This window comes from Triticum aestivum, chromosome 6A (genome assembly GCF_018294505.1).
Source record: "Triticum aestivum cultivar Chinese Spring chromosome 6A, IWGSC CS RefSeq v2.1, whole genome shotgun sequence".
Taxonomy (NCBI): domain Eukaryota; kingdom Viridiplantae; phylum Streptophyta; class Magnoliopsida; order Poales; family Poaceae; genus Triticum; species Triticum aestivum.
In genome coordinates, this window is record NC_057809.1 from 27645115 (window position 1) to 27656699 (window position 11585).

The following is an 11585-nucleotide window of genomic DNA, read 5'->3' on the forward strand; positions in this document are numbered from 1 at the left end:
TCTGCCTTCCACTGCAGCAATTCTAGTACGGTACTGAGCTTTGTGTTGCCATCTTCGCAATTGGGGTATAACCCTTTTTTGTGATCCTCTAACATGCGATCGAACTTCAGCTTCTCCTTTTGACTAATGCATTGCGTCCTTGCATCGACAATGACCCGGCGGAGATCATCATCATCGGGCACATCGTCTGGTTCCTCTTGATCTTCAGCAGCTTCACCCTGTGGCAGCATCATTGGGCACATCATCATCTGGTTCCTCTTGATCTTCACCAGCTCCCCCCGTTGCAGCATCACCGTATTCAGGGGGCACATAGTTGTCATCGTACTCTTCTTCTTCGCCGTCTTCCATCATAACCCCTATTTCTCCGTGCCTCGTCCAAACATTATAGTGTGGCATGAAACCCTTGTAAAGCAGGTGGGAGTGAAGGATTTTCCGGTTAGAGTAAGACCTCGTATTCCCACATTCAGTGCATGGACAACACATAAAACCATTCTGCTTGTTTGCCTCAGCCGCATCGAGAAACTCATGCACGCCCTTAATGTACTCGCGGGTGTGTCTGTCACCGTACATCCATTGCCGGTTCATCTGCGTGCATTATATATAATTAAGTGTCCAAATTAATAGAAGTTCATCATCACATTAAAACCAAAGTGCATACATAGTTCTCATCTAACAACATATAGCTCTCCAGAGCATCTAATTAATTAAACCATACATTGAAACTATGTAAAACATTTCAATGCGAAAACAAATGCGATCATAATCGCAACCAAGGTAACAATTGATCCAACGGCATAATGATACCAAGCCTCGGTATGAATGGCATATTTTCTAATCTTTCTAATCTTCAAGCGCATTGCATCCATCTTGATCTTGTGATCATCGACGACATCCGCAACATGCAACTCCAATATCATCTTCTCCTCCTCAATTTTTTTTATTTTTTCCTTCAACAAATTGTTTTCTTCTTCAACTAAATTTAACCTCTCGACAATAGGGTCGGTTGGCATTTCCGATTCACATACATCCTAGATAAATAAAATCTATGTCACGTTGGTCGGCATAATTTTCATAAACAATAAATGAACCAATAGTTATAAAGATAATATACATACCACATCCGAATCATAGACAGGACGAGGGCCGACGGGGGCGGATACCAAAACCATCGCACTATATAAGATGCAATAATAAATGTAAGAAAATGATACAAGTATCTATCTAAACATACAAGTAAGAATATTTTTCCTTTCAGAAAGAAGATAAGAACAAGAGGCTCACCACGGTGGTGTCGGTGATGAGATCGGCGCGGGTGATCGACGGCAGTGAAGACGGGGACGGGGCGTGACGGACCGCTAAATCTAGACAAATCTCGAGGAAAATGGAGCTTGGAGGTCGAGCTTCGAGAGGAGAAAGCTTAAGTAGTGTGGCTCGGGCATTCCATCGAACACCTCATGTGCATAGGAGGTGAGCTAGAGCACCACAAAGCCCTCTCCCCCTCGGCCAGAGAAAACAGAGCACTGGGGTGCTCTGCTCACGAGCGAGGGGTATATATAGGCACCTCATTGGTCCCGGTTGGTGGCATGAGCCGGGACTAAAGGGAAGCCTTTGGTCCCGGTTCGGGCCACCAACCGGGACCAATGATGGTGGGCCAGGAGGGAGGCCCATTGGTCCCGGTTCGTCCCACCAACCGGGACCAAAAGGTCCATACGAACCAGGACCAATGGCCCACGTGGCCCGGCCGGCCCCCTGGGCTCACGAACCGGGACCAATTCCCACATTGGTCCCGGTTCAAGACTGAACCGGGACTAATGGGCTGAGGCGGCCTGGACCATAGCCCCTTTTTCTACTAGTGCTTATGGAAATTATAATAAGATGCCCTCTAATTTTGAGAATAGTGTTAAATAATTTATGAGTTCGCAAAAGAATTTCAATGCTTTGATTGAAGAAAAATTGCTTAAGATTGGTGATTTGGCTAGGAACGTGGATAGAACTACCCTTGATGTCGATTCTTTGAAACTTAGATCTATTTCACATAAGCATGATATCAATGAGTCTCTCAAGGCTATGAGAATTCCCATTGATGAGTGCAAGGAAAGAACCGCTAAGATGCGTGCTAAAAAAGATTGGTTTATAAAAGCGTGTTCTTCTAGCTAGTTTCCGTGAAAATAATGATGAAGATCTTAAAGTGATTGATGTGACTCCTATTGAATTTTTGTTTTCCAATATAAATCTTGAGAAAGATGGGACTGGATATGAGTCAACTTTAGTTAGAAGGCGTCCCAATGATTCGGAGTTTTTAGATATTAATGCAAAAATTGATAAAAGTGGGATTGGAGAGGTTAAAACTTTAGGTAGTAATGAACCCACTCTTTTGGATTTCAAGGAATTTAATTATAATAATTTCTCTTTAATAGATTGTATTTCCTTGTTGCAATCCATGTTGAATTTTCCTCATGCTTATAATCAAAACAAAGCTTTTACTAAACATATCATTGATGCTATGATGCAATCCTTTGAAGAAAAGCTTGAATTGGAAGTTTCTATTCCTACACTAGTAGACAAAGGGTCAAACATGAAGCACATTAGTGCCGGTTTGAATTTGAGCCGGCACTAATGTGTGCATTAGTGCCGGTTCCAACGGCTAGCCGGCCGCTCTCATTAGTACCGGTTCATGGCGAACCTTTAGCACCGGTTCGTGCCACGAACCGGTACTAAAGTGAGTGGTGGCAGGATGTTGTCACTCCGGGGCCCCTCCAGCACCTTTAGTACCGGGTCGTATCACGAACCGGTCCTAAAGGCCGTCCTACATAGACCCTTCGTCCACCCGAGCTCGCTCTGTTCTTCCCCTTTCCCCTCTCCTCTTTGTACTTTTCCCTCTTCCTCTCAATCTCATCACACATTTTGCCCAAAATTTGTCAAGATTTGAAGGCCCCCATCCATTCAAATGATCACAAAGGTTAGCAACTTTTTCCTTTCATCTCTCATTGCTAGATTAGCTCGTGCAATGCTTTATATAGTGATTGATTTTTGAGTTTAGTAATTTGGGAGGAATTATATATATGTGCTAGTATTTGATTTATATGCAATTTTAGGTCAAAAATAACACTTAGTTTGCATATGTAGGTGTGGTTTACGTAGTACCTTCTAAATCTCCGTCGTAACCACCGTCGATCGCTCGCAACGTCCCGTCACCAGCACCACCTTTTGGTGAGCCTCTTGTTCATGAAGTTTTATATAAAAAATTGATGTTTGTGTGATTTGGATATATAGTTACTCGTATAATTATCTTACCCATACGTTGTTTGTTATACATAGTGCCATGGTTTTGATATCCGTCCCCGTTGGCCCTCGTCCGGGTTATGATTCGGATGTGGTATATTCTATTTTAAAACTATTCATTGCATTTCGTGTTTATGACAAATTATGCCCATCAAGTTGACATAGATATTTGTATGTAGGAGGTAGTTGAAACGGAAATTCCAACCGACCCTATTGTCGAGAGGTTAAATTTAGTTGAAAGAGAAAACGAGGATTTGAAGGAAAAATTGAAAAGAATTGAGGGGGAGAAGATGGAATTGGAGTTGCATGTTGCCGATGTCGTCGATGATCACAAGATTAAGATGGAGAAAATGCGCTTGAAGATTAGAAAGATTAGAAAATATGCCATTCATAGTGAGGCTTGGTAGCATTATGCTGTTGGATCAATTGTTACCTTAGTTGCGATCTTGATCGCATTTGTTGTTGCATTTAAATTCTTTAGCTAGGGACTTATTTGTTTGTTGCATTTAAGTGTTGTATGATCTTTATGTATGAACCTTATGTATTGTATTAATTTGATGTTTTCGGTGTTGTGTATTGAAGATGAGCCGGCAATGGATGTACGATGACTGATGCTCTCCCAAGTTCATTAATGGCGTGCGTACTTTTCTGCTTGCGGCTGAGGCAAACAAGCGAGCGGATGGTTGTATGCCTTGTCCATGTGCTGGCTGTAAGAATGGTCACAGTTACTCTACGTCAAGAACCATTCACGTCCACCTGTTTGAGTCTGGTTTCATGCCCCACTATAATGTTTGGACCAAGCATGGAGAAAGAGGGGTTATGATGGAAGACAATGAAGAAGAAGAGGACGACGAAAGCTATCCTGGCCATGGGTTCCCTGAATACGGTGATACAACAATGAGGGAAGAAGCTGAGCCGGTAATGCGGGAAGAAGCTGAGCCGGCAATGCGGGAAGAAGCTGAACAAGAGGCACGGATGAGCCCGTTGATGATCTAGGTCGGGCCATTGCCGATGCAAAGAGAAACCGCGCTAGTGATTTGGAGAAGAAGAAGTTGCAGCGCATGTTAGAGGATCACAAAAATTGTTGTACCCGAATTGCGTAGGTGACAAGAAAAAGCTAGGCACCACACTGGAATTGCTGCAATGGAAGGCAAAGAATGGTGTATCTGACATGGGATTTGGAAAGTTGCTGGTAATGATAAAGGATATGCTTCCAAAGGACAACAAATTGCTCGAGAGTACGTACGAAGCAAAGAAGATTGTCTGCCCTCTAGGGTTAGAGGTGCAGATGATACATGCATGCCCTAATGATTGCATCCCCTACCACGGTGAGTATGAGGATTTGAAAGCTTGCCCGGTATGAGGTGCATTGCGCTATAAGATCAGCCACGATGACCATGGTGATGTCGAGGGCGAGCGCCCCAGGAAGAAGATACCTGCCAAGGTGATGTGGTATGCTCCTATAATACCATGGCTGAAACGTTTGTTCCAAAACAATGAGCATGCCAAGGCGATGTGATGGCACAGAGAAGACCGTAAGAAAGACGGAAAGTTGAGAGTACCCGCTGACGGGTCGCAGTGGAGAAAAATCGAAAGAAAGTACGGGAAGGAGTTTGCAGATGACGCAAGGAACGTATGGTTTGGTCTAAGCGCAGATGGCATTAATCCTTTTGGGGAGCAGAGCAGCAACCATAGCACCTGGCCTGTGACTCTATGTTTGTATAACCTTCCTCCTTGGTTGTGCATGAAGCGGAAGTTCATTATGATGCCAGTGCTCATCCAAGGCCCTAAGTGTCAGGACCCCGATTCCAAGTCACATCGTTCTAGCCGGTAACACCTCATATCACTTTGCGGCCTCATGCACGGTATCCCACAGGTGTCGCCTTACCATGGCCCGGGACCGTTTGCGCCTTTTGGCTCACGTATATGATAGTGTCGCTAGCATCCATATGACAGAGAACCCGGGCCGACATGGCTAGTCGTGAACCCAAAGCGGCACAGACCTATGGAGACAGGCATACATGAATCACATCAAGCATGTCAGTCATCAGTGAGTGAATCCGGGCTGTAGCACTGGGCTAACAGGACTCCGGGGAACCCGGGCTGTAGCAGGCTAGGCAGGACTCCGGATGTCACCGCGTGACATTTCCCCGAAGGGACAGACATAGGAACGACGTGAAACACATGCCGGCCAGTCAAGTGTCCTGAGCAGTAGTGCTGGGCTAGCAGGACTCCGGTGAACCGGGCTGTAGCGGACTACTATGGCTCGAGGAACACTAGACTACGTTTCCCCATAAGAAAGGCTGCCAAGGATAAACAACTAGATTGTCGGATCCCACTCATACCAAGCATTTCAATCATACACACAATATGCCCGATATGAGTACATACAACATGGCATCACAAGAAAACTCTACAACTCAAATACTTTATTTAAAGGCTCCAGAGAGCCATACATAACATGTTCATACAGATAGGGGTCACATGACCCGACACTCAAGTCATACAATCATACAAGCACAAGCGGAAGCAACTAGTCTGAGTACAGACACTAGAAAGAAAGAAGGCTTCTCGAAGCCTGTCTATCTACATAGGTCTCTCCATGGCCAGGATCACCACCTGGGTGGCTAGTCACTCGTCGACGTCAAGGTCTACGTAGAACCCATCGGAGGGGCGGTGTTGTCATCTGAAAACCGTAATTAAGCAAACATGAGTACAAAGGTACTCAGCAAGTCTTACAACATAACCTACTATAAATGCTCATTCTCAAGAAGGTGGTGGGGTTATTGCAGCAAGCCAGCTTTGACTCTTGGCTAAGCTATCCTACGGAACTCCACTAGTAAAATAGTTTTCGCACACGAGTCCACTACTCACCAACATAATACTCCACCGGGGATCCTCTCTCGTCATCCTACGAGAGGGCCATCCTCGGTACTCACACTTATCTTGAGTCTTTTAGTAATAACCATTAACTTGTCTATGAACTGTATAGGCAACCAGGTAGTCCTTTACCGCGGACGCGGCTATTCGAATAGTTTTATACCCTGCAGGGGTGTACTTCCTCATACACGCTTTCACCACTTACCGCCGTTTACACGACATGTACTCGGCAACCTTCAAGCCTTGGCCCAACGAGGGTGTCGGCCACGGCCTACCTAAACACTCAAATCTCTAGTCCAGGTGCATCGCCTATCCAAGTTCCATCCGCAGGGAGTCCGGCCGAGGTTTCCACATACGGCCCCGAACGATGTGAACAGGGTTCCCGAGACACCAAACAGGTGACTCGGTACACCGTGCCACGGTGTATCTACCGCAACATAGCCCACCCCTAGGGTCAGTGCTACGCACGGCCGCCAACACATAACCTACAAACACCAGAAACTATTTGCAACTCCTGGACAGAGTACTAGGGTATTTAAGAAGCCGAGAGGGTCAATTAAGGATCCCAATGCATGGTAGTAGCTGAATCTTAAAATCACACATACAGATCTCAGTTCTTAGGGACGGCCTCAATAAAACAACCCACCATGTACTCCTACATGGCCTCTCATCGATACCTTTACCAAATCATGTTCATCACATCCCTCACATTACCGATATAACCATTTCACTCTAGCCCATCACCCAGATGGACCAGACCTGACACAACTCTAAGCATAGCAGGCATAGCAAGGTAGGAAACACATACCTGGCTCAATCAACTCCTACACATGCTAGTGGGTTTCATCTAGTTACTGTGGCAATGACAGGTCATGCAGAGGAAAAGGGTTCAACTACCGTAGCACACAACAATTTGAATCGCGTTGTCTTAATGCAGTAAACAAGAGCAGAAGCGAGAACATGGGTTTGTATCAGAATGATCAATGGTTGTTTGCCTGTTGTAGTGGTAGTAGGGTACTGCCCTTCAGACGGATACTCGGGGTTATCCTCGGAGGCAGAACCTACCACGAAAGATACACCGAACATAATCAACACATGACAATATGCAACGGTATGATGCATGCTATGACATGGCAAAATGAATGTGTCTTGGCCTAATGCAAGCTGAAACAGGATGGAATGAACTCATTTGAATCAAAGATTCAAATGTTAGCTCATTTAACATGGCCTTATTAGTGCATTATCTTATTCTGCTTAAATAGCAAGGTTAACTTGTTTTGTCATGCATGAAACCATTACAGATGGACAGATTGAATTTTTTTGATCATTTTTCATATATAAATCTTTGCATTTGGAGCTATGGTTGATTTTCTAAGATTTTTAGAAGTTTTGGCTATTTACTGGAATTTCCTATTAAAGAATAAATCCAGTAATTGAATTAATGCGTCAGCATGACATAGGTGTGATGTCAGCGGGTCAACTGGGTTGGCCAGGTCAAACCTGACTGGCGGGCCCTGTCTGTCAGTGACTCAGCTAATTAACAGAGTTAAATTAACTCTAATTAACTAAAAGTGGGGCCTGGGCCCACATGTCAGTGACTGAACTAATTAAATTTAGTTAAAACAAATCCTAAACTAATCAGCAGGCCGGCCCCACCTGTCATAGACTAACCTGGGCCCACACGGGGGTCAAACAGGGTAAACTCGCCGGCGTCTAGCCGCCGGCGAGGCCAGACGCGGCGGAGCAGTGCGGGATTTGCACTCTGGCGACCAAATGGGCGGCGGAGACTATCTACGTGATGCGGGGAGGAAGCCGCCTTTGGAAATATGCCCTAGAGGCAATAATAAATTGATTATTACTATATTTCCTTGTTCATGATAATCGTTTATTATCCATGCTAGAATTGTATTGATAGGAAACTCAGATACATGTGTGGATACATAGACAACACCATGTCCCTAGTAAGCCTCTAGTTGACTAGCTCGTTGATCAATAGATGGTTACAGTTTCCTGACCATGGACATTGGATGTCATTGATAACGGGATCACATCATTAGGAGAATGATGTGATGGACAAGAACCAATCCTAAGCCTAGCACAAGATCATGTAGTTCGTATGCTAAAGCTTTTCTAATGTCAAGTATCATTTCCTTAGACCATGAGATTGTGCAACTCCCGGATACCGTGGGAGTGCTTTGAGTGTGCGAAACGTCACAACGTAACTGGGTGGCTATAAAGGTACACTACAGGTATCTCCAAAAGTGTCTATTGGGTTGGCACGAATCGAGACTGGGATTTGTCACTCCGTGTAAACGGAGAGGTATCTCTGGGCCCACTCGGTAGGACATCATCATAATGTGCACAATGTGACCAAGGAGTTGATCACGGGATGATGTGTTACGGAACGAGTAAAGAGACTTGCCGGTAACAAGATTGAACAAGGTATCGGCATACCGACGATCGAATCTCGGGCAAGTATCGTACCGATGGACAAAGGGAATTGCATACGGGGTTGATTAAGTCCTTGACATCGTGGTTCATCCGATGAGATCATCGTGGAACATGTGGGAGCCAACATGGGTATCCAGATCCCGCTGTTGGTTATTGATCGGAGAGTCATCTCGGTCATGTCTGCATGTCTCCTGAACCCGTAGGGTCTACACACTTAAGGTTCGATGACGCTAGGGTTATAAAGGAAGTTTGTATGTGGTTACCGAATGTTGTTCGGAGTCCCGGATGAGATCCCGAACGTCATGAAGAGTTCCGGAATGGTCCGGAGGTAAAGATTTATATATGGGAAGTCCTGTTTTGGTCACCGGAAAAGTTTCGGGTTTTATCGGTAACGTACCGGGACCACCGGGAGGGTCCCGGGGGTCCACCAAGTGGGGCCACAAGCCCCGGAGGGCTGCATGGGCCAAGTGTGGGAGGGGACCAGCCCCAGGTGGGCTGGTGCGGCCCCCCACCAAGGCCCAAGGCGCAAGGAAGAGGGGAAGGGGGCAAACCCTAGGGCAGATGGGCCCTAAGGCCCACCCTGGTGCGCCTCCCCCTCTCCCCTCCCCTTGGCCGCCCCTAGATGGGATCTAGGGGGCTGCCGCCACCCCTAGGGAGGGAACCCTAGGTGGGGGCGCAACCCATCCCCTCCCCCTATATATAGTTGAGGTTTGGGCTGCCCAATACACATGAGTTCCTCTCTTTCTTGGCACAGCCCTATCCCTCTCTTTCTCCTCATATCTCGCAGTGCTTGGTGAAGCCCTGCTGGATCACCATGCTCCGCCATCACTACCACGCCGTTGTGCTGCTGTTGGATGGAGTCTTCCTCAACCTCTCCCTCTCTCCTTGCTGGATCAAGGCATGGGAGACATCGTCGGGCTGTACGTGTGTTGAACGCGGAGGTGCCGTCCGTTCGGCACTAGGATCTCCGGTGATTTGGATCACAACGAGTACGACTCCTTCAACCCCGTTCTCTTGAACGCTTCCACTTAGCGATCTACAAGGGTATGTAGATGCACTCTCCTTCCCCTCGTTGCTGGTTTCTCCATAGATAGATCTTGGTGACACGTAGGAAACTTTTGAATTTCTGCTACGTTCCCCAATAGTGGCATCATGAGCTAGGTCTATTGCGTAGATTCTATGCACGAGTAGAACACAAAGTAGTTGTGGGCGTTGATTTTGTTCAATATGCTTACCGTTACTAGTCCAATCTTGTTTCGACGGTATTGTGGGATGAAGCGGCCCGGACCGACCTTACACGTACTCTTACGTGAGACAGGTTCCACCGACTGACATGCACTAGTTGCATAAGGTGACTAGCGGGTGCCAGTCTCTCCCACTTTAGTCAGAACGGATTCGATGAAAAGGGTCGTTATGAAGGGTAAATAGCAATTGGCATATCACGTTGTATTTTTGCGTAGGTAAGAAACGTTCTTGCTAGAAACCCATAGCAGCCACGTAAAACATGCAAACAACAATTAGAGGACGTCTAACTTGTTTTTGCAGGGTATGCTATGTGATGTGATATGGCCAAGAAGAATGTGATGAATGATATGTGATGTATGAGATTGACCATGTTCTTGTAATAGGAATCATGACTTGCATGTCGATGAGTATGACAACCGGCAGGAGCCATAGGAGTTGTCTTTATTTATTGTATGACCTACGTGTCATTGAACAACGCCATGTAATTACTTTACTTTATTGCTAACTGGTAGCCATAGTGGTAGAAGTAATAAGTTGGCGAGACAACTTCATGGAGACACAATGATGGAGATCATGGTGTCATGCCGGTGACGATGATGATCATGGAGCCCCGAAGATGGAGATCAAAAGGAGCAATATGATATTGGCCATATCATGTCACTATTTGATTGCATGTGATGTTTATAATGTTTATACATCTTATTTGCTTAGAATGACGGTAGTAAATAAGATGATCCCTCATTAAAATTTCAAGAAAGTGTTCCCCCTAACTGTGCACCGTTGCGAAAGTTCGTCCTTTTGAAGCACCACGTGATGATCGGGTGTGATAGATTCTTACGTTCGAATACAACGGGTGTTGACGAGCCTAGCATGTACAGACATGGCCTCGGAACACATGCAAAACACTTAGGTTGACTTGACGAGCCTAGCATGTACAGACATGGCCTCGGAACACAAGAGACCGAAAGGTCGAGCATGAGTCGTATGGTAGATACGATCAACATGAAGATGTTCACCGATGTTGACTAGTCCGTCTCACGTGATGATCGGACACGGCCTAGTTGACTCGGATCATGTAATCACTTAGATGACTAGAGGGATGTCTATCTGAGTGGGAGTTCATAAGATGAACTTAATTATCCTGAACATAGTCAAAAGGACTTTGCAAATTATGTCGTAGCTCACGCTATAGTTCTACTGTTTAGATATGTTCCTAGAGAAAATTTAGTTGAAAGTTGATAGTAGCAATTATGCGGACTAGGTCCGTAAACTGAGGATTGTCCTCATTGCTTCATAGAAGGTTTATGTCCTTAATGCACCGCTCAGTGTGCTGAACCTCGAACGTCGTCTGTGGATGTTGCGAACATCTGACATACACATTTTGATAACTACGTGATAGTTCAGTTAAACGGTTTAGAGTTGAGGCACCGAAGACGTTTTGAAACGTCACGAAACATATGAGATGTTTCGAGGGCTGAAATTGGGATTTCAGGATCGTGCCCACATCAAGAGGTATAAGACCTCCGACGATTTTTCTTAGCCTGCAAACTAAGGGAGAAAAGCTCAACTGTTGAGCTTGTGCTCAGATTGTCTGAGTACAACAATCATTTGAATCGAGTGGGAGTTGATCTTCCAGATGAGATAGTGATGTTTCTCCGAAGTCATTACCACCAAGCTGCTAGAGCTTCGTGATGAACTATAATATATCAGGGACATATATGATGATC